The following is a 24,748-nucleotide window of genomic DNA, read 5'->3' on the forward strand; positions in this document are numbered from 1 at the left end:
ACAGCACGGCTGGATTCTGAATATCCCAAAGTCGCAGCTGATTCATACTGCCCTTTCTGGTTATGATTCTGGACACAGACCAGAAGAAGGTGTTTCTCCCGACGGAGAAGGCTCAGGAGCTCGTGACTCTAGTCAGAGACCTCTTAAAACCGAAACAGGTGTCGGTGCATCACTGCACGCGAGTCCTGGGAAAGATGGTAGCATCATACGAAGCCATTCCCTTCGGCAGGTTCCGCACGAGGATCTTTCAGTGGGATCTGTTGGACAAGTGGTCCGGATCGCATCTTCAGATGCATCGGCTGATCACCCTATCCCCCAGGGCCAGGGTGTCTCTTCTGTGGTGGCTGCAGAGTGCTCACCTTCTCGAGGGCCGCAGGTTCGGCATACAGGACTGGGTCCTGGTGACCACGGATGCGAGCCTCCGAGGATGGGGGGCAGTCACTCAGGGAAGAAACTTCCAAGGGTTGTGGTCAAGCCAGGAGGCTTGTCTGCACATAAATATCCTGGAACTAAGGGCCATATACAACGCCCTGAGTCAAGCGGAGCCTCTGCTTCGCAACCAACCGGTGCTGATTCAGTCAGACAACATCACCGCAGTGGCTCATGTAAACCGCCAGGGCGGCACAAGAAGCAGGGTGGCAATGGCGGAAGCCACCAGGATTCTTCGTTGGGCGGAGAATCACGTGCAAGCTCTGTCAGCAGTGTTCATTCCGGGAGTGGACAACTGGGAAGCAGACTTCCTCAGCAGGCACGACCTCCACCCGGGAGAGTGGGGACTTCATCAAGAAGTCTTCACGCAGATTACAAATCGATGGGAACTGCCACAGGTGTACATGATGGCATCCCGCCTCAACAAAAAGCTAAAAAGGTATTGCGCCAGGTCAAGGGACCCTCAGGCGATAGCTGTGGACGCACTAGTGACACCGTGGGTGTTCCAGTCGGTCTATGTATTTCCTCCTCTTCCTCTCATACCCAAGGTGCTGAGAATCGTAAGAAAAAGAGGAGTGAGAACAATACTCATTGTTCCGGATTGGCCAAGAAGGACTTGGTACCCGGAACTGCAAGAAATGCTCACAGAGGACCCATGGCCTCTGCCTCTCAGACTGGACCTGTTGCAACAGGGGCCCTGTCTGTTCCAAGACTTACCGCGGCTGCGTTTGACGGCATGGCGGTTGAACGCCGGATCCTAGCAGAAAAAGGCATTCCGGCTGAAGTTATTCCTACGCTAATAAAGGCTAGGAAGGACGTGACAGCAAAACACTATCACCGTATATGGCGAAAATATGTTGCTTGGTGTGAGGCCAGGAAGGCCCCTACAGAGGAATTCCAGCTGGGCCGGTTCCTGCACTTCCTACAGTCTGGAGTGACTATGGGCTTGAAGTTGGGGTCCATAAAGGTCCAGATTTCAGCCCTATCCATTTTCTTTCAAAAAGAACTGGCTTCTCTTCCTGATGTTCAGACGTTTGTTAAGGGAGTACTGCATATTTAGCCCCCTTTTGTGCCACCAGTGGCACCTTGGGATCTCAACGTGGTGTTGGGTTTCCTGAAATCCCACTGGTTTGAGCAACTTAAGACCGTGGAGCTAAAGTATCTCACGTGGAAGGTGGTCATGCTATTGGCCTTAGCTTCGGCAAGGCGTGTGTCAGAATTGGCGGCTTTGTCATGTAAAAGCCCCTACCTGGTTTTCCATGTGGACAGGGCAGAATTACGGACTCGTCCACAATTTCTGCCGAAGGTGGTGTCATCTTTTCATTTGAACCAACCTATTGTGGTGCCTGCGGCTACTCGTGACTTGGAGGATTCCAAGTTGCTTGATGTAGTCAGGGCTTTAAAGATTTATGTGGCCAGAAACAGAGCCGGCCCTAACCAATATGATGCCCTAGGCAAGATTTTGGCTGGTGCCCCCTAGCACTGCCACTAGTTCTGCAGGAAATGCCTGGTATGAGTCAGCTGGCAGCTCTACTAACGTCGGGCGCCTTTTGTTTATGAAAATGCATCTTATTTGCATTGCTATGTGGCTAGGATGCACAAGCAGCTTCTGCTGATTAATATGATATGTGGCATGCCTATATTCTGTGTGTGACTGCAGCTGTATCTGCATATAAAATGCTACATTACAATGATTTCCAGGAATACACGCAATGTAGCATTTCGTATGCAGATACAGCTGCAGTCACGGAATATAGGCATGCCGCATATCATTTTAAACAGCAGAAGCTGCTGGTGCCCCTAAGCATACCAAATGCCCTAGGCATTTGCCTAGTTTGCCTATGCCTAAGGCCGGCTCTGGCCAGAAAGGCTGGAGTCAGGAAAACTTACTCGCTGTTTATCCTGTATGCATCCAACAAGCTGGGTGCTCCTGCTTCAAAGCAAACTATTGCTCGCTGGATCTGTAACACGATTCAGCAGGCTCATTCTGCGGCAGGATTGCCGCATCCAAAATCAATAAAGGCCCATTCCACAAGGAAAGTGGGCTCTTCTTGGGCGGCTGCCCGAGGGGTCTCGGCATTACAGCTTTGCCGAGCAGCTACTTAGTCGGGTTCAAACACCTTTGCAAAATTCTACAAGTTTGATACCCTGGCTGAGGAGGACCTTGTGTTTGCCCATTCGGTGCTGCAGAGTCATCCGCACTCTCCCGCCCGTTTGGGAGCTTTGGTATAATCCCCATGGTCCTTACGGAGTCCCCAGCATCCACTAGGACGTTAGAGAAAATAAGATTTTACTCACCGGTAAATCTATTTCTCGTAGTCCGTAGTGGATGCTGGGCGCCCGTCCCAAGTGCGGACTTTCTGCAATACGTGTATATAGTTATTGCTTGATAAAGGGTTATGTTATGTTGGCATCTGTGGTTGATGCTTGGTTGTTGTTCATACTGTTAACTGGGTATGTTATCACAAGTTATACGGTGTGATTGGTGTGGCTGGTATGAGTCTTACCCTGGATTCCAAAATCCTTTCCTTGTAATGTCAGCTCTTCCGGGCACAGTTTCCTTGACTGAGGCCTGGAGGAGGGGCATAGAGGGAGGAGCCAGGGCACACCAGTAGTACTAAATCTTTCTTAGAGTGCCCAGTCTCCTGCGGAGCCCGTCTATTCCCCATGGTCCTTACGGAGTCCCCAGCATCCACTACAGACTACGAGAAATAGATTTACCGGTGAGTAAAATCTTATTTTTTCCTCCTTATAGTAATGCCCAGTATACATTATGCCACATACTGCAATGGCCCTTAGACATTATGCCACACACAATAATGCCCATGACACAATATGCCGCACACCATAATGCCCCCGACACATTATGCCACACACCGTAATGCCTGTGACACATTATGACAGGAATCGCAATGCCCGTTATACATTATGCTACACACTGCAATGCCCCTGATACATTATAGCACATACAATGCCTGTAATACATTATGCCACACACTGCAATGACCCTGAGACATTATACCACATACCTGTTACGATTCCTGTACTCCAGACTGGAGAAGATCTTATGGCAGAGATCTGAGTACAGGAATGAAATACAGGTTGTGGGAGCTGGAGAGCCTAGTAACCCCTGGCGCCCTAACTCCGTTGTCTCGCCCGTGTTATCAGAAATCCCCTGCGAGACTATGGTTGCTTGAGCCCATGGCAGCCGCGTTCGAAGGGCGGATTATGTCTGCCCAACCCCGATGCCCCCGCAGGTCTTAATGGGAGACAAGGGGAAGTCCGAGACAGGGAGATAACAAGGGGCCCTCTGACTAAGCAACCAAGCCAGGGGTTACAAGCTAACTTAACTAAATCAAAAGGTATGTGCGGACTAGCCGCCAGGGAAAAGGACAACCAAGGATCCACGGATCCGACACTCCTATCCGGCACCGCTGGACACCAGAGTGGATCTTGTGGAAGCGGAATCCTCCGCAAAGCTCCAGAACTCAAAATAAACACAATAATAAATAGTAGCGGACAAGCCGCAACACACGGCTGCGCCGCGACTCACGAACACCACCAGATGTTAAAGGTGCTCGGTCAGACTCCAGGAACAGATGGTAACTTCCGAGTACTGGATCACTGAGAACAGGAACAAACGAACAGACCGGGACTGGGAACTCTCTCTGCAGCAGAATCAGGCAAACAGGAAGCTATCACCGGCGTCTGTGAGGAGTCCTGGGAGTGCTTTTAACAGAGAGTCTTCCAATCAGCTGTTTGGAGGCTGATTGGATTAAATGCCATGCAGCTGACAAGCTGCATGGCCAGGGAAACAGATGAGTGATAATTACAACATGCCGTGCAGCTGCATGCTACACAGCCAGGAAACCAGTGATGATATAAACTTAGACCCAGCAACGGGGAACACGATCCGACAGTGGCGTCCCCGTTGCTAGGCGCCGGCCGCACTGACGAGCGGACCCTCGGCGCCTAACAGTACCCCCCCCTTGAGGAGGGGTCAAGGAACCCCTAAATCCGGGTTTCTGAGGAAATTCTTGAAAAAATGCCCTTTTGAGCCTTGGGGCATGAAGGTCCTCATCTAGGACCCACGACCTTTCCTCAGGACCATAACCTTTCCAATGCACCAAAAAATAAAGCCGACCCCGGGACAGCTTGGAATCGAGAACCTTCTCAACCACGAACTCCTGCTGACCCTGTACATTAACTGGTGATCTCCCCTGAGGTTTTTTACGAGGAAATCTGCTAGATGAAACATATGGTTTGAGCAAAGAGCAATGGAAGGTATTTCCGATTCGTAACGTTTTTGGTAGCTGTAACCGGAAAGCAACTGGATTGACTTTTTTGATAATGAGAAATGGTCCAATAAATCTAGGACCCAATCTGGCTGAGGTTTGTCGAAGTTTGATATTGCGAGTCGACAGCCACACCCTGTCTCCTACTCTAAAAGTGCACGGCCGCCGGAACCTGTCCGAAAAATCTTTTTCCTTGAAAGCTGCTTTTCTGAGAGCTATGTGCACTTTTTTCCAAATAAGTTTAAGATGAGAGGTCAGGGCCAGAGAGGAGACAGAGGAATGTTGGAAAAATGAATTAGCTCTGGGGTGGAAACCAAAAACTGCAAAAAATGGAGACACATTGGTGGAGGAATGACAGGCATTATTATAAGCAAACTCTGCCAATGGAAGAAACTCAGACCAGTCATTTTGGAGTTTGGCCGAGTACAAACGCAAATATTGTTTTAAGGATTGGTTCACTCGCTCAGTCTGTCCATTTGATTGTGGATGATAACCGGAGGTTAATGATAATTTCATTTTTAACGAAGCACAAAAAGACTTCCAAAACTGTGCAATGAATTGTGGACCCCTGTCAGAAACAATATCAGTGGGTAACCCATGGAGTCTGAAAACATGACGGAGGAACAAGACTGCCAATCCCTGGGCAGATGGCAATCGGGGAAGACCAATAAAATGAGCCATCTTACTAAAACGGTCCACTACCACCCATATGACTGTGCATCCAGCTGACAGAGGGAGATCCACCACAAAATCCATGGAGATATGCGACCATGGTCTAAGAGGAACATTCAATGGCATAAGTTGACCAATAGGCAAAGAACGGGGAACTTTATGCTGTGCACAGACCTGACACGAAAAAACAAACTCTTTAATGTCTTTAGAAAGACCAGGCCACCACACTGAGCGGGATACCAATTCAAAAGTTTTAGCGACTCCCAGATGCCCTGCAACTTTGCTATCATGAAATTCCTCCAAAACAGTTGCTCTCAAAAACTCAGGAACAAAAAGACGACCAGCAGGAGTATTTCCCGGAGCTTGATGTTGAAGCAGCTTCAATTGAGAAAAAACATCCTGTGTGAGACCTGCCTGAATGACTGAAGGCGGAAGTATGAGAGTAACAGGACTGTTGTCTTGAGCGGGAAGAAAACTGCGTGAGAGGGCATCTGCCTTGGTATTCTTGGAACCAGGTCTGAAGGTGATAATGAATTTGAAACGAGTGAAAAATAAAGCCCAACGAGCCTGTCGGGCATTCAGTCGCTTAGCTGATTCAATGTATTGAAGATTTTTGTGATCTGTCAAAACAGAAATGGTATGGGTCGCTCCTTCAAGCCAATGTCTCCACTCCTCAAAAGCCCATTTAATAGCCAGCAACTCCCGATTACCAACATCGTAGTTGGATTCAGCAGATGAGAATTTCCTGGACATAAAGGCACAAGGATGTAACTCAAGGGAATCTGGATCCTTCTGAGAAAGGATAGCCCCTACACCAACCTCCGAGGCATCTACCTCAACGATGAAAGGCAATTCTGGGTTGGGATGTCTAAGGACAGGGGCTGAGACAAAGGCTTGTTTCAAGGCCTGAAAAGATACTTTAGCTTCACATGACCAATTGGTAGGATCTGCTCCCTTCTTAGTGAGTGCCACAATGGGAGCAACTATGTCAGAGAAAGAGTGAATAAACCTTCTGTAGTAGTTCGCAAACCCTAAAAAGCGCTGAATTGCTTTTAAGTTGATGGGTTGCGCCCAACTCAGGATGGCTTGGAGCTTCTTAGGTTCCATTCGGAATCCCCGAGGGGAAATAATGTACCCTAAAAAGGATACCTCCGTGACGTGAAATTCACACTTCTCCGGTTTGGCATACAAGTGATTTTCACGTAATTTCTTAAGTACCTGACGCACCTGGGTAACATGTTGTTCTATAGAGTCAGAATAAATCAAAATGTCGTCTAAATAGACCACAACGAATCTTCCCAGAAACTCACGGAGCACATCATTTATGAGATCCTGAAAGACTGCCGGAGCGTTAGATAGGCCGAAAGGCATGACCAGATACTCATAGTGACCTGATTGAGTACTGAATGCCGTTTTCCACTCATCCCCCGATCTGATTCTAATGAGATTATATGCTCCTCTCAGGTCAATCTTGGAAAAAATAACAGCCGAACGTAGCTGATCAAAGAGGACAGAGATCAGAGGCAGAGGGTAAGTATTCTTTACTGAGATTTTATTCAGGGCTCGAAAGTCAATGCAGGGTCTGAGGGAACCATCCTTCTTCTCTACGAAGAAAAAACCTGCACTTAAAGGGGATTTAGATGGCCTGATAAACCCTTTCTCAAGACTTTCTTTCACATACTCATTCATGGCCACAGTTTCAGGACCAGACAATGCATATAACCTTCCTTTAGGCAACGTGGCACCAGGAATTAACTCAATGGTACAATCATAAGGCCTATGGGGAGGCAAAATATCCGCATTGCCCTTGGAAAACACATCCAAAAAATCTTGGTACTCTCCAGGAATATGTGCGGACCTGGCAGCAGCTACTCGGATAGGAAGTGTAATACATTCTTTATCACAGATGGTACTCCATTGTAGAATCTCCCCAGACTGCCAATCTATGATGGGATTATGAAAGGCCAGCCAAGGGTGACCCAGAACCACAGGAACTGCTGGACAATGGGTAAGAAAAAACTCAATCTTTTCAGAATGTAGAGCTCCCACCGAGAGCAAAACAGGAGGTGTACATAGAGAAATAACCCCATTGGATAAGGGACTCCCATCTAAACCATGCATGGTGATACACCTACTTAAGGTTAACTGAGGAATACCTAAGGCCTTGGCCCATGTTAAGTCCATAAAGTTTCCTGCAGCTCCACTGTCCACAAAAGCAGAGACCGAGGAACAGAGGCTGTCATAAGAAACTTTAGCAGGAACCAATAGTGAATTATTTGAGGAGATGAGCTGTAGACCAAAGTGAACCCCCTCACTATTCACTTGGTCAGGAAGTTTCCCGTCTTGTTTGGGCAACTACGGGAAAAATGTCCCTTACCTCCGCAGTACAAACACAGACCAGAATTTTGCCTCCTGGTTCTTTCTTCCGGAGACAATTTGGAGAGACCAATCTGCATAGGCTCCTCCATGTCTATCGGAACGGAAGAAACACAGGGAAAAGAAACTACAGATGCCCCTTTCTCAGTCCTCCGCTCTCTGAGCCGACGATCTATTTTAATAGAGAGCTCCATGAGTTTATCAAGGTTCTCAGGAGCGGGATACTGAAGGAGGCTGTCTTTTATAGATTCAGATAAGCCGAGGCGAAACTGACTGCGCAGGGCAGGATCATTCCAGCCACAGTCGTTCGACCAACGGCGAAACTCCGTACAATAATTCTCTGCAGGATTCCTACCCTGTCTTAGAGCACGCAACTGACTTTCTGCGGATGCCTCTCTATCAGGGTCGTCATACAATAGCCCTAAAGATTTCAAAAAAGCGTCTACAGACGATAAGGCCGGATCGTCTGTCTTTAAACCAAAAGCCCAGGTCTGAGGATCCCCCTGAAGCAGAGAAATTATAATTCCAACCCGCTGAGCCTCCGTACCTGAGGAAACTGGTCTTAAACGAAAATACAGTTTACAAGACTCTTTAAAATTAAAAAACTGTTTTCTATCCCCAGAAAAACGGTCAGGCAGATGCATTTTTGGTTCAGGGATGACCCTCGGGGAAGTCCGTAACAGATCTTCCTGTGAGCTCACCCGGAGGGACAGATCCTGAACCATCTGGGTAAGTTCCTGAATCTGACTAACCAAAAACTGGCCAGGATTTGGCCCAACACCGGTGGGATTCATGAGGCCGACAAAATTCTCCCTACTGGATAAGTGAAAAAATTAACTCCTGTTGAAATTTTTTCTTTTGTCTGGCCGGTGATAATGTTACGATTCCTGTACTCCAGACTGGAGAAGATCTTATGGCAGAGATCTGAGTACAGGAATGAAATACAGGTTGTGGGAGCTGGAGAGCCTAGTAACCCCTGGCGCCCTAACTCCGTTGTCTCGCCCGTGTTATCAGAAATCCCCTGCGAGACTATGGTTGCTTGAGCCCATGGCAGCCGCGTTCGAAGGGCGGATTATGTCTGCCCAACCCCGATGCCCCCGCAGGTCTTAATGGGAGACAAGGGGAAGTCCGAGACAGGGAGATAACAAGGGGCCCTCTGACTAAGCAACCAAGCCAGGGGTTACAAGCTAACTTAACTAAATCAAAAGGTATGTGCGGACTAGCCGCCAGGGAAAAGGACAACCAAGGATCCACGGATCCGACACTCCTATCCGGCACTGCTGGACACCAGAGTGGATCTTGTGGAAGCGGAATCCTCCGCAAAGCTCCAGAACTCAAAATAAACACAATAATAAATAGTAGCGGACAAGCCGCAACACACGGCTGCGCCGCGACTCACGAACACCACCAGATGTTAAAGGTGCTCGGTCAGACTCCAGGAACAGATGGTAACTTCCGAGTACTGGATCACTGAGAACAGGAACAAACGAACAGACCGGGACTGGGAACTCTCTCTGCAGCAGAATCAGGCAAACAGGAAGCTATCACCGGCGTCTGTGAGGAGTCCTGGGAGTGCTTTTAACAGAGAGTCTTCCAATCAGCTGTTTGGAGGCTGATTGGATTAAATGCCATGCAGCTGACAAGCTGCATGGCCAGGGAAACAGATGAGTGATAATTACAACATGCCGTGCAGCTGCATGCTACACAGCCAGGAAACCAGTGATGATATAAACTTAGACCCAGCAACGGGGAACACGATCCGACAGTGGCGTCCCCGTTGCTAGGCGCCGGCCGCACTGACGAGCGGACCCTCGGCGCCTAACAATACCACAATACCCGTGATATAGTATGCCACACACCGTAATGCTTGTGACACATACCGCAATGCCCGTTACACCCTATGCCACACACTGCAATGCCCGTTATACATTATGCCACACACTGCAATGCCCCTGAGACATTATACCACATACCACAATGCCCGTGATATAGTATACCACATACCGTAATGCCTGTGACACATACCGCAATGCCCGTTATACCCTATGCCACACACCGCAATGCCCGTTATACATTATGCCACACACTGCAATGCCCCTGAGACATTATACCACATACCACAATGCCCGTGATAGATTAGATGAGGGCTGAATAAGCACGAGACCATATAAGAGCCCCATTTTTTGTGATTGGTTGTTTATGACAAAGCAGTTGCTAGGTAGTTTTTTCCAAGGGATCTTGGGAATTTTCTATAGGTTGTTTTCCTTGTCCATCAGTATTTGTGGGTGTAGGGTGCAGTGCATATAAAAGCTTGGGTCATGTGCTTCATACTTCCTCTTGCCATTTGGACAGCCCCTCCCACCCTCCCTCATGTTTTTCTCGGAAGTCAATTTTCTGTTCTGGTTTTCTCTTTTGTCGGCTATTAAAAGCCAGATAGGAAGGGGAAAGTCGCTACCAGCCAGCGGTCATATAGGCCTAAGTGGTCATTGTGGGGCACCCTCTTTCGGAATGGACGGCGAGTGTGTCCTTACCCTGCGGTTGGACAATTGGACGCTCCCCTAGGGGAGCATCCATATTTGCCAGAGGAAAGAGTGGTGGGTCCTGCACAATGCGGGTTAGGCATGTAGGAGGTGGTTGTTGTGGTAGTCCCCTCCTCCTTTTCGGTGATATAATCAGATGACTGGAGCTGGCGTTTGATAGCGCCTTTATCTTTGCCATCCTCCAACATAAAATCTAGTTTAAAGTCCCGGTCAGTCATCAATAAATACCGTCTGACCTTTTAAATCTAGCTATTGGTGTCCGTGTCTTTATTTGTAGTGCTAAGCTAGCTTAAAGTTAAAGTGTAAGGGATCACAATAAAATGATGGGCGCCTTATAGTATACCACACACCGTAATGCCTGTGACACATTATGACACACACCGCAATGCCCGTTATACATTATGCCACACACTGCAATGCGCATGAGACATTATACCACATACCACAATCCCGTGATATAGTATACCACACACCGTAATGCCTGTGACACATACCGCAATGCCCGTTGTACCCTATGCCACACACCGCAATGCCTGTTATACATTATGCCACACACTGCAATGCCCCTGAGACATTATACCACATACCACAATGCCCGTGATATAGTATGCCACACACCGTAATGCCTGTGACACATTATGACACACACCGCAATGTCCGTGATACATTATGCCACATACCGCAATGCCCATTACACATTAAGTCCTACAGTAAGGCTTCTAATTACTTTTAAATTACCTGCTCGTTGCCATGGGGTTTCATGCTCTTGGTTCCACACATGGTGCCAGGGGTTTCATGCTCAGGGTGTCATGCTCGTTGCCAGGGGTTTCATGCGGTAGGTTTTATGCTTGTTGCCAGAGGTATCATATGCTGGGTTTCAAGCTTGTTGCCAGGGGGTAATATTCGTTGCCAGGGGTTTCATGCACTGGGTGTCATGCTCGTTGCTAGGGGGTAATGCTTGTTGCCAGGGATTTCATGAGCTGGGTGTTGTGCTTGTAACCAGGGGGTAATGCTTGTTGCTAGGGCTGTGCTCCCAGTGCCACATATTCCCCCAGTGCCAGATATTCCCCCACGGTGCAAGGTACACATATGCCCCCAGTGCCAAATATGCCCCCCAGTGCCAGGTACACATATATCCCCAGTGCCAAATATGCCCCCCCCCCCCCCAGTGCCAGGTACACATATACCCCCCTGTGCCAAATATGCCCTCCCAGTGCCAAATATGCTCCCCCAGTGCCAAATATGCCCCCTCAGTGCCAAATATGCTCCCCCAGTGCCTAATATGCCCCCATAAGTACCAAATATGCTCCCCAGTGCCAAATATGCCCCCCCAGTGCCAGGTACCCCACAATACAGTAAGCACAGAAGTCAGGCTACAGTTACATGACAGATGGAACAGAACCGTGCAGTCATATGGTAGATGCCTGTTCCCACCCACAAACGCCCATATCATGGAAAAAGTGATCTGCCAATGGATGGATCAGTCCACCTGCACTGTCAGTCTCCGTCCGTATGCATGGTACGGCGCATTCCCTGTCTGTGATTGATGTCTACAGCGCATGCGAAGGTTGCAGGTATCTGCCAGACCTGTCCTCGTTTTAAATTTCAAGCTCACTATGGGCGGGATGTACTAAGGGCAGAAAGGTTTGGCCACATTCCTATATTTCCCGAGCTCCAGAATTCAACACATTCCGCATCTTGGAGCCAGTGGGTAACAAAATTTTTATGTGGTGTTATCCAATAGAAGCCTATGGGCTTCTTTTTGTATAGTCCCTGAGAGGGATCAAATCAGATCCCTGCCAGCACCCCCCTATGTGGCGCACATCACACAGAAGGATTCCCGGGAAGTGTCCTCTGCGATTTGCATTCCTAAGTACATACCGGCATTATAAATGCCAGTATGTACCGGAGAAGTGGCGGGATGTAGGGCATCATGGATGCGATGTACAGTACTTCCCGCCCTATTGGTCTTTAGATGATATCCAACTTCCGTTACTTGTATTAAAAGATCTCTGAGGCGCCTCTTTGAAAGTAGTTTGTTTATACTTTATTTCGTTTTTTTTTAATGTCATTTCCACTTATTGGAGGAGTATCTACCTCTTGGAGAGAGATAAAGTACCAGCCAATCAGCTCGACATTAGGTCGACATGCATTGGGTCGATCACTAAAGGTCGACATGCACTAGGTCGACAGGGTGTCTAGGTCGACAGGGTCGTTAGGTTGACATGTGCAAGGTCGACAGGTCAAAAGGTCGACATGGTTTTTTTGTACTTTTTGGGGTGTCGTTTTCTTCATAGAGTGACGGAGAACCCCAATTAGTGGTCGACAGTAACTAGGTCGACAGGGTGTCTAGGTCGACAGGGTCTTTAGGTCGACATGTTCTAGGTCGACAGGTCAAAAGGTCAACATGAGTTTTTAATGTTATTATGGTGTCGTTTTCTTCGTAGAGTGACCGGGAACCCCAATTAGTGCACCGCGTCCCCTCACATGGCTCGCTTCGCTCGCCATGCTTCGGGCAAGGTGCCTCGCTCCATTACCGCTGCGCTCGGTACAGATTACCGTTCCCAATCGTAGTCCACGTGGATCGTAAAGTATGAAAAAGGTCAACAAATGAAAAAAAGAAATCGGGAAAAACTCATGTCGACCTTTTGACCTGTCGACCATGCACATGTCGACTTAATGAACCTGTCGACCTGTACACCCTGTTGACCTAATGCATGTCGACCCTTAGTTGTCGACCCAATGCTTGTCGACCTAATGCATGTCGACCTAACGACCGCAATCCTTACAGGAAGTTTGAAAATGACAATTAGAAGCTGATTGACTGTACATCTGCCCCAGTCCTGTTTGTAATGATATCTCTTCCTTCATTATTGAATATATTATGGATGCGGAAATCACTTTATGTCCTACTGGCATATTAAGGGTCACACTTGCGCCAATGCTGCGTACAGTTTGTATACTGCCACTAGCACATGACAAGCCTGTGTGTGTATTGATTATGCAATATCTATTCATCTTCTTAAGCGCTTCCAATGACAAAGGAATTTCTAACATGCCCGCACTATTGTCAGACTGGCTGTCAGTTGTGATACTCCTACATTATTCTAGCAGAAAGAAAAGAGTATTCACAATACACAATCTGCTGTTACAAATGCGATGCACGATATTACATTACCTTGAAGCCCATTGTTGTGTTTGTTAGATGAAGAACAAAATTATTTTACATCACAGTAGATCTGTGCCACCCCCCTTCCCCCTCCCCTTTACACACAAAACCAGGTCACAGTTAACCACGTGTGGCCGGATGTAATGAAGTCCGAGCTAGCCAGAGGTGCGGGCTCCCGGGTAAACTCGGCCATTTTTTTAAAGAGGCAATCATTTACAAGGCATTCATTTTGTAAATGATTGCTGCTTTAAAAATATGTCCAAGTTCGGTCAGGAACCCGTACCTCTGGCCAATTCAGACTTCATTACATCTGGCCCATGGACTTTCAGAGCGGCACCCACTCTGTGGAATGCCCTCCCACGAACAATAAGACTTTCCTCTAGTCTCCAAACCTTCAAGCGTTCCCTGAAAACTCACCTCTTCAGGCAAGCTTGTAAAATTCCGGAACCGTCCACATAAGCTATTCTACCTAATTACATTCCCTATATACAGTCTACACATAACCTCACATATTTTGCCTATATTCACTTTATCCTACTGATCCCAGGCCAACAATGCTATCAAACAGCCTATTAAGAACCTTTGCAATATGGCAGGACAGTTATGCAACAGGTAGCACCTATCCTTGTGTATTAATTCCTGATTCCCTATAGAGTGTAAGCTTGCAAGCAGGGCCTTCCTACCTCTATGTCGGCCTGTTATTACTCAGTTTTGTTTTATTACTGTGGTTCCATTTGTAAAGCGTAACGGAATATGCTGCGCTATATAAGGAACTGTTAATACATAAATGATAGCAGGCCCGGCGCTGCCCGCTCAGCAAAGGGATGCAGTGCAGGTAGGCGCCAGGGTGTAGAGGCGCTCTTCCTGCTCTGCAACCCTGTGCTGAGTTCCCCTGCTGCTGCTGCTCTTGTCACACTACTACAGATACAGGCAGCGGCGCCGGCAGCCTAAAGAGTCTGTCCCCCCTCTCCCTGTCAAAGTACTAGCAGCAGAGCAGTCACAGTGGTTTTTGTGGATGACAAAAGGGGTGGGGCTAATATGGACGGAGGGGCGGAGTTACATGGATTCGAGGGGCGGAGCTACACGGACCAGGCTGCTGTGTTGAAGAGGGAGAGGATACTGCTCCTGATCCGGCCAGCCAGATTTAGGTACATTAAGTGGAGGGAAAGAGAGAGTGACTGAGTGAGAGAAAGTGTGTGTGTGTGTGTGTGTGTGTGTGTGTGTGTGTGTGTGTGTGTGTGTGTGTGTGTGTGTGTGTGTGTGTGTGTGTGTCACTACTATTGGGGGGATTATGTATAAGTATTTCTAGGGGCACTATACTGTATGTCTAAGTGGAGCTACTTCTGGGGGTACTGTGTATAAGCAGCACAACTGCTGGGGTCACTACGCTGTCTGTCGTAATGTGTAAACAGAGGACGCTGTCTGCCATTATGTGTAAAAAAGGGGACTCTGCTGTAATGTGTAAAAAAGGGGACGCGTCTGCCGTAATGTGTAAAAAAGGGGACGCTGTCTGTCGTAATGTGTAAAAAGGGGACGTGTCTGCCGTAATGTGTAAAAAGGGGGACGCTGTCTGCCATTATGTGTAAAAAAGGGGACTCTGTCTGCTGCAATGTGTAAAAAAGGGGACGCGTCTGCCGTAATGTGTAAAAAGGAGACCCTGTCTGCTGTAATGTGTAAAAAGGGGACGCGTCTGCTGTAATGTGTAAAAAGGGGGACGCTGTCTGCCGTAATATGTAAAAAGGGGGACGCTGTCTTCCATAATGTGTAAAAAGGGGACGCTGTCTGCCGTTATGTGTAAAAAAGGGGACGCTGTCTGCCGTAATGTGTAAAAAGAGGGACTGGCTGCAGTAATGTGTAAAAAAGGGGACGCTGTCTGCCGTAATGTGTAATAAAGGGGACGCGTCTGCTGTAATGTGTAAAAAGGGGGACGCTGTCTGCTGTAATATGTCAAAAGGGGGACGCTGTCTGCTATAATGTGTAAAAAGGGGACGCTGTCTGCCGTAATGTGTAAAAAAGGGGACGCTGTCTGCCGTAATGTGTAAAAAGATGGACTGGCTGCAGTAATGTGTAAAAAAGGGGACGCTGTCTGCCGTAATGTGTAATAAAGGGGACGCTGTCTGCCGTAATGTGTAAAAAGAGGGACTGTCTGCCGTAATGTGTAAAAAAGGGGACTCTGCCATAATGTGTAAAAAGGGGACGCTGTCTGCCGTAATGTGTAAAAACGGGACGCTGTCTCCCGTAATGTGTAAAAAGGGGGACTGTCTGCCGTAATGTGTAAAAAGAGGACACTGTCTGCCGTAATGTGTAAAAAGGGGACGCTGTCTGCTGCAATGTGTAAAAGGTGGACTCTGTATGCCGTAATGTGTAAAAAGGGGAATCTGTCCGCCGTAAGGTGTAAAAGGGGCTCTACCTGGTGTAGTGGCGCTACTGTGTGGCGTAATTTGAATAATGGAGACTACTGTGCACCGTTATATGAATTGGTATTATTTTGTGGCCACAGCCCTTCCCCGTGAAGCCATGTCCCTATATTTTTGCGCGCGCAATGCCCCTGTTTTATATATAGGGGGTGGGGGTGGGGGCTCCGATGCTGCTTCTTGCACACAGCGCTAAGATGTCTAGTTACGGCACTGTTGCTAGGTATCCATTTCCCTGGCCCTGAGCAGGTTTCCCTCACCAGATCCTCTACAGGGGTGAGGGGGTGGACTTGGACAGGATGAGGGGGTCCCAAAGCATTTTGATGCACCTGGGCCCACCGCTCGCTAGTTCCGTCACTGGCACAACTACTGGGGGCACTGTGTATAAGCAGTACAACTACTGGGGGCACTGTGTATAAGCAGCACAACTACTGGGGGCACTGTGTATAAGCAGCACAACTACTGGGGGCACTGTGTATAAACAGCACAACTACTGCGGGCACTGTGTATAAGCAGTACAACTACTGGGGCACTGTGTATAAGCAGCACAACTACTGGGGCACTGTGTATAAGCAGCACAACTACTGCGGGCACTGTGTATAAGCAGCACAACTACTGCGGGCACTGTGTATAAGCAGCACAACTACTGCGGGCACTGTGTATAAGCAGCACAACTACTGCGGGCACTGTGTATAAGCAGCACAACTACTGGGGGCACTATGCGTGTCAGTGGCACTCCTACAGCGGCACTATGCATATAAGCAGTGCTACTCCTCGGGGCAATATGCGTGTTATCTGCGCTATGACTGGGGGCACTATGCGTGTCAGTTGCGCTACTACTGGGGGCACTATGCGTATAAGCGGCACTACTGCATGCGGTGTAATGTGAATAAGATTATGCTACCGTGTGGAATAATTTGAAATGGGGATACTATTGTGTGGCCACGCCACATCCTTGTGAGACCACACACCCTTCTTCTTTGTGTGCCGTCCCTCTGTAAAGTATGGGAGGGCGCAAATTTATAGTTTGCCGGGGGACGCCGAACACCCTAGCACCGGCCCTGACGATAGATTGCTATAAAGACATAGGGGAAGAGGTATCAAACTTTGGGGGCCCATTTATCAATAATCACATTTGCAATGCGACCTGGGCCCAAACTCGCGTTGCAAGATGTGATTATACCACCCAGATGTATTAAATAGCACATTAAGGGACAGGGGCATGCGAGGCAGTCTGCTGGTGTGGGTTCCAGAGGAACCCTCTCCCGGAGGTTTCTCTAAGGTATAGCCCTTAGGCTACAATGGGCTAAAGCAATTTTCAGATGGTGATAGCTGCAGGGGCCAAACTCCAGAATGCATGAATCTGACAGGAGCCTATGGGGGCTGCAGTTGCTATCGGTAATGGAGGGATTGCAGCAGTTACTGTATAAGAGACATCTGCTATTGGGCCTAATTCAGAGCTCATCGCTGTGCTGCAAATGACACTGTCCTGCGATCAGATAGTCGCCGCCCAGGGGGAGTGAAAATTCGCCCCGTGCAAGTGTGCGATTGCATGTGTACGCTGTGCGAAAATTCCCCTCAGTCAGCGGACAGCTGCAAAACCTTCGCATCACACTCACCATCGAATGTTTTTCCCATTCTGTGCAGTCTGTTCATAGCTCAATACTTACTCCTACAATGCGAGGAGAACAGGCCGATCGAGGCCGGACCTGATGTCACCACACCCTCCCTGAAAATGCTTGGTCATGCCTGCGTTTTTCCTGACACTCCCAGAAGACGGTCAGTTGCCACCCCAAACGTCCACTTCCTGTCAATCCCCTTGCGAACACTGAGGGCCATTCCAACCCGTTAGCACGCAGCGTTTTTTTTCTGCAATGCGAACGGGTACGGAATGCGCGGGCGCAGTGCGCATGCGCGACGTTGCCCGGCGACAAGGGGCGCCGGGAAATGTCGCGGCTACCGACGGAAGCAGTCGCAGTGGTGACCGCTAAGAAGATTGACAGGAAGGAGGCGTGGATGGGCGGATCCGGACCGTTTGGAGCCGTTTTCGGGGAGTTTTGAGTAAAACGCAGGCGTGTCCAGGACAACGGAGGGTGGAGGAGTGACGTCAAAGCCGGCTCTAGCATCGCTGGATCCATCGCACAGGGTAATTATGTCCAGGGCTGGTCTTGTTCTGCTTGAAAAAATTTTAGCTTAGCAGGGCTGCACAAATGATCGCAGCCCTGCTAAGCTAAAATACACTCCCCCATAGGCGTGGACTGTTGATCGCAGCAGCAGCTAAAAGTTGCTGGCTACAATCAACTTGGAATGACCACCACTGTGCGATCAAAATGTTTGCACCATCCTGTCGCTGTTTTGCGATGCATCTGCGCATTGCGGTGCATACACATACGCAGAAGTTCGATAATCGCTCCCTATGCGGAAACGCACAGCAGCCGTCAGGTCTGAATCGGGCCCACTGTCATACATTTGCGGAATAATAAATATTTGTGGCTATCCCCTGATTGCATTCATTTGACACAAATGTTAATGATAAATGGACCCCTTTCAGAGAAATAAAGTGGAGAGAGATAAAGTACGAACCAAACAGCTCATAGCTGTCAGTTTACAGGCCATTCTGTATGTTTAACATTATGTATGCCAAATTAGTGGAGACATGTACCATCACTTTGCTCGCCACGCTTCGGGTTAGTAGGTTACTGTAACCAATCATAGTTCACGTGAATGTAAATGATGAAAAAGTAGAAAAGCAAATTGTGTCGACCTTTTGTACCTGTCGACCTAAATGCATACTGACCATATGAGGTTGACCTATTGACTGTTGACCTATCATCGGGAACCCATTGGTGTTGCCCAATAGAAGCTTAAGGAGCCCACTGACAGCTGCGGTGCCGGCACAGTGTCGATGTCCATATTGATCTAACAGATCGCAGCACACCAATATGAGGGGGCAATGTATGCCGACCGTTCCGACACCTGCAGCTGTCGATTTCCACAGCAGCAGCTGCAGGTGATAATGCCCTATCTCCACAGTAGGGACAGAGTTGTCCCTGGCTGTGGCGGGTGCCGGCTCCGGACTGCGCAGGGGATCTCGCGTGAATAGCAAGATTCCACACATGCACAGTGGAGCCGGCCGGGCAGAGAGATACTAAGCTGTGTGCTCAGGGGGCATCACAGAGGGGGAGAGTTTTCACTTCCCTGCTTCGATGTCTCTTCCTGCTTCACCTCGGTAATGAGGCGTAGCAGGAAGTGTTATAGCGGCACGATACAACCAGATCCTGTCATTTTTCAAACAGCCTATAACATGGCAGTTAAGAGCTAATTGGCTGGTACTTTATCTTTTTCCACTTTATCTCTCTCCACGGCTTAGTACATAGACCCCTAGATCTCTCTTCAGTTTATCTCTCACTACACTTTGATAAATCTGCTACGTAGCCTGTAAAATGACAGGAGCTGGTTGTCTGGTACTATATACAGTATCTCTCCACTTTATCTCTCTCTGTTGCTTGATACATCTCCCCCCATAGAGAAGAAAATAGGATTTTAATACCTACCGGTAAATCCTTTTCTCTTAGTCCGTAGAGGATGCTGGGGACACTTCAAGAACCATGGGGTATAGACGGGATCCGCAGGAGACATGGGCACTTTAAGACTTTGAAAGGGGTGTGAACTGGCTCCTCCCTTTATGCCCCTCCTCCAGACTCCAGTTATAGGAACTGTGCCCAGGGAGACGGACATTTGAGGAAAAGGATTTATTGTTAAACTAAGGTGAGATACATACCAGCTCAAACCTCAAACACGCCGTACAACATGGCATTTAACAGAACTCCAGTCAACGGCATGAACAATGTCAGCAACAGGATGACTATAACATAACACAACCTGTGTGTAAACATAACTAATAACTGCAGATAGAGTCCGCACTGGGACGGGCGCCCAGCATCCTCTACGGACTGAGAGAAAAGGATTTACCGGTAGGTATTAAAATCCTATTTTCTCATACGTCCTAGAGGATGCTGGGGACACTTCAAGAACCATGGGGTTTATACTAAAGCTCTATAACGGGCGGGAGAGTGCGGATGACTCTGCAGCACCGATTGACCAAACATGAGGTCCTCATCAGCCAGGGTATCAAACCTGTAAAATTTTGCAAAATTGTTTGAACCCGACCAAGTAGCTGCTCGGCAGAGTTGCAATGCCGAGACCCCCCGGGCAGCCGCCCAGGATGAGCCCACCTTTCTGGTAGAGTGGGCTTTCACTGATTTCGGCAACGGCAATCCAGCCATAGAATGAGCATGCTAAATCGTATTACAGATCCAGCGTGCAATGGTCTGCTTGGAAGCAGGAGTCCCAATCTTGTTGGAAGCATACAGGATAAACAGAGCTTCCGTTTTCCTAATTTGCGCCGTTCTGGCGACATACATTTTTAAAGCCCTGACAACATCGAGAGATCTTGACTCAGCAAAGGCGTCAGTAGCCACTGGTACCACAGTAGGCTGGTTCATGTGGAACGATGAAACCACCTTCGGTAGAAATTGTTGACGAGTCCTCTGCCCTATCTTCATGGAAGATTAAATACGGACTTTTGTGAGACAAAGCCGCTAACTCAGAAATCCGCCTTGCGGATGCTAAGGCCAATAGCATGACCACTTTCCAAGTGAGAAATTTCAACTCTACCTTCTGTAAAGGTTCAAACCAATGTTATTGAAGGAAATGCAACACCACGTTAAGATCCCATGGTGCCACTGGGGGCACAAATGGAGGTTGGATGTGCAAAACGCCTTTCACGAAAGTCTGAACTTCTGGAAGGGAGGCAAATTGTTTTTGTAAGAAAACCGATAAGGCTGAAATTTGTACTTTAATCGAGCCTAACTTTAAGCCCACATCCACACCTGCTTGTAGAAAATGGAGAAAACGCCCTAGCTGAAATTCTTCCGTAGGAGCCTTCTTGGATTCACACCAAGACACATATTTTCTCCAAATACAGTGGTAATGTTTAGACGTTACTCCTTTCCTAGTCTGAAGAAGTGTGGGAATGACTTCACTGGGAATACCCCTTCGGGCTAGGATCCGGCGTTCAACCGCCAAGCCGTCAAACGTAGCCGCGGTAAGTCGTGATAAACGCACGGCCCCTGCAGTAACAGATCCTCTCGTAGAGGAAGAGGCCACGGATCTCCTATGAGTAATTCCTGGAGATCTGGATACCAAGCCCTCCTTGGCCAGTCTGGAACAAAGAGGATTGCCTGAACCTTTGTTCTTCTTATGATCTTTAGCACCTTTGGAATGAGTGAAAGCGGAGGGAACACATATACCGACTGAAACACCCATGGTGTCACTAGCGCGTCCACTGCTATTGCTTGAGGGTCCCTCGACCTGGAACAATATCTCTGAAGTTTCCTTTTGAGGCAAGACGCCATCATGTCTATTTGAGGAATTCCCAAAAGACTTGTCACCTCTGTGAATACTTCTTGATGAAGACCCCACTCTCCTGGATGGAGATCGTGTCTGCTGAGGAAGTCTGCTTCCCAGTTGTCCACTCCTGGAATGAAGATTGCTGACAGAGCGCCTGTATGTTTTTCCGCCCAGCGAAGAACTCTTGTGGCCTCTGCCATTGCCGCTCTGCTCTTTGTTCCGCCCTGGCGGTTTATGTGCGCTACTGCTGTTATATTGTCCGACTGGATCAGGACGGACTGATTGCGAAGAAGATGTTCCACTTGTAGAAGGCCATTGTGAATGGCCCTTAACTCCAGAACGTTTATGTGTAGACACATTTCCTGGCTTGACCATCTTCCCTGGAAGGTTTCCCCCTGAGTGACTGCCCCCCAACCTCGGAGACTCGCATCCGTGGTTACTAGGATCCAGTCCTTGATCCCGAACCTGTGTCCCTCTAGGAGGGGTGAGAGCTGTGCAGCCACCACAGGAGTGAGATTCTGGTTTTGGAGGACAGGATTATTGTCCGGTGCATGTGCAGATGGGATCCGGACCACTTGTCCAACAGGTCCCACTGAAACACTCTGGCATGGAATCTGCCAAATTGAATGGCCTCGTAGGCCGCCACCAACTTCCCCAAAAATCGAGTGCATTGATGGATTGACACTCTCGCTGGTTTCAGAATTTGTTTTACCAAACTCTGAATTTCCAGAGCTTTCTCTACTGGAAGAAAAACTCTCTGTAATTCTGTGTCCAGAATCATTCCCAAAAACGACAGCCGTTTCGTCGGATTCAACTGTGACTTCGGCAAGTTTAGGATCCAACCATGTTGTTGTAGAACTGTCAGGGAGAGCGTAATGTCCTGCACCAGCTTGTCTTTGGATCTCGCCTTTATCAGGAGATCGTCCAAGTAAGGGATAATTGTGACTCCTTGCTTGCGAAGGAGAACCATCATTTCCGCCATTACAATAGCAAATCTCAGGTAAGCCTGATGCGGAGGATATATGGGGATGTGTAAGTAGGCATCCTTTATGTCGACTGACACCATGAAATCCCCTTCCTCCAGACTGGAGATCATGGCTCGGAGAGATTCCATCTTGAATTTGAATTTTCTTAGGTAAAGATTGAGGGACTTTAGGTTCAGAATTGGTCTGACCGAGCCGTCCGGCTTCGGGACCACAAACAGGCTTGAATAAAAGCCTTCTCCCTGTTGAGATGGGGGAACCCTGATAATGACTTGATTTAGACACAACTTTTGTATTGCATCGCATACAACCTTCCTGTCCGGAAGAAAAGCTGGTAAGGCCGATTTGAAAAAAACGTTGAGGGGGAACGTCTTGAAACTCCAGTTTGTACCCCTGGGACACTATTTCTAAAACCCATGGGTCCAGGACCGAACGAGCCCAGAATTGACTGAAGAGCCTGAGACGTGCCCCCACCGGTGCGTACTCCCGCAGAGGAGCCCCAGCGTCATGCAGTGGATTTGTCAGAAGCCGGGGAGGACTTTTGCTCCTGGGAACCTGCCACGGCCGGAGATCTTTTACCTTTTCCTCTTCCTCTATTAGCAAGGAAGGAATAACCTCTGCCTTTTTTGTATTTATTTGGCTGAAAGGACTGCATCTGAGAGTGGTGAGCTTTCTTTTGTTGTGGAGGAACATAAGGCAAAAATTACGACTTACCCGCGGTAGCCGTAGATACCAAATCAGAGACTGTCACCAAACAAGACATTACCTTAATATGGAAGAGACTCCATAGCTTTCTTAGAGTCAGCATCAGCATTCCATTGATGAATCCACAATGCCCTCCTAGCTGAAACTGCCATGGCATTGGCTTTTGATCCCAAAATGCCAATATCTCTCGCCGCTTCCTTTAGGTAGGCTGCAGCGTCCCTGATATGACCCAGCGTTAAAAGGATGCTATCCCTATCTAGGGTATCTATATCAGATGACAAGTTATCTGCCCACTTTTCGATAGCACTACTCACCCACGCCGATGCAATGGTTGGTCTGAGCAGTGTACCTGTGGTGACGTAAATGGATTTTAACATATTTTCCTGTCTACGATCCGCAGGATCCTTAAGGGCCGCCATGTCAGGAGACAGTAAAGCCACCTTTTTAGACAACCGTGATAGAGCCTTGTCCACAATAGGGGGTGACTCCCACTTCTCTCTATTCCCAGAGGGGAACGGATATGCCACCTGAATCCTTTTGGGAATCAGAAACTTTTTGTCAGGATTTTCCCACATTTTTTCAAAAAGAGTATTCAGTTCATGAGAGGGAGTAAACGTTACCTCAGGTTTCTTTCCCTTATACATACAGACCCTAGTATCAGGAACAGCCGTGTCCTCATTGATATGTAACACGTCCTTTATTGCCACAATCATGTACTGAATGTTCTTTGCCAATTTTGGGTCTAATCTGGTATCACTATAGTCGACACTGGAGTCAGTGTCCGTGTCGGTATCTATGTCTGCCAACTGAGCAAACAAACGTTTATGTGCCCCCGAGGGGGTCTGGACTCTGGACCTGTGATAACACATCCTCCACAGATTTCTTCCATGCCTGGTTCTGAGAATCAGATTTATCTAATCTCTTATTAATAAGAGCCACATTAGCATCCAAGGCATTCAACAGATTTACCCAATCAGGAGTCGGCGGTGCCGACAGGGTCACTCCCACAGCCGTTTCTGTCCCTAACACAGTCTCCTCCTGGGAAGAGCACTCAGCCTCAGACATGCCGACACACGTGTACCGATACCCACAGACACACTGGGCAAATAGTGGACAGACCTACAGTAAAGCCTGTCAGAGAAACACAGAGGGAGTTTGCCAGCTCACAACCCAGCGCTCAATCCGGTTCTGAAACGTTAATATAAAGCCTCAGATTCGTAGCGCTTTTATAATAACTTATTTTTGCACCAAATTAACTGTGCCCCCCCCCCATCACCCCCGTTTTGCACCCTGTTACTTGCACAGCAGTGTTGAGGAAGGACCAGCGTCTCTGAAGCTCTGTGAACAGAAAATGGCGCTGATGAGAGCTGTGAGGGCTAAGCCCCGCCCCCTTAATGGCTTGCTTCAGCCCCGCTATTTTTTAAGATAATCATCCTGGCGGGGACTAGGATTTAGTGCCACTTTGCCAGCCTTAAATAATGAGGTTTAAGCTGCCCAGGGCGCCCGCGCCCTGTAGTGCCGCTGTGTGTGTGGGAGCATGGCGCGCAGCGCGATCGCTGTGCGGTACCTCAGAAGCCGTCACTTAAGTCTTCTATCTTCTTCTACTCACCTGACTTCTGGCTCTGCAAGGGGGGTGACGGTGGGCTCTGGGAATGAACCCCTAGGCATACCTAGTGTTCCAAACCCTCAGGAGCTAATGGTGTCCTGTAGCCAAGAAGCAGAGCCTTTAAACTCACAGAAGTAGGTCTGACTT

The 24,748-nt window shown here is 48.4% G+C and overlaps 1 long non-coding RNA gene across 1 annotated transcript in view; it reads right to left on the bottom strand.

Annotated features, from left to right (window-relative positions):
* Positions 1-24,748, bottom strand: part of LOC134911857 (uncharacterized) — a 105,564-nt gene that overhangs the window by 70,024 nt on the left and 10,792 nt on the right. The window lies entirely within an intron of this gene.

The sequence above is a fragment of the Pseudophryne corroboree genome, chromosome 4, assembly GCF_028390025.1.
Source record: "Pseudophryne corroboree isolate aPseCor3 chromosome 4, aPseCor3.hap2, whole genome shotgun sequence".
In the NCBI taxonomy this organism is placed as follows: domain Eukaryota; kingdom Metazoa; phylum Chordata; class Amphibia; order Anura; family Myobatrachidae; genus Pseudophryne; species Pseudophryne corroboree.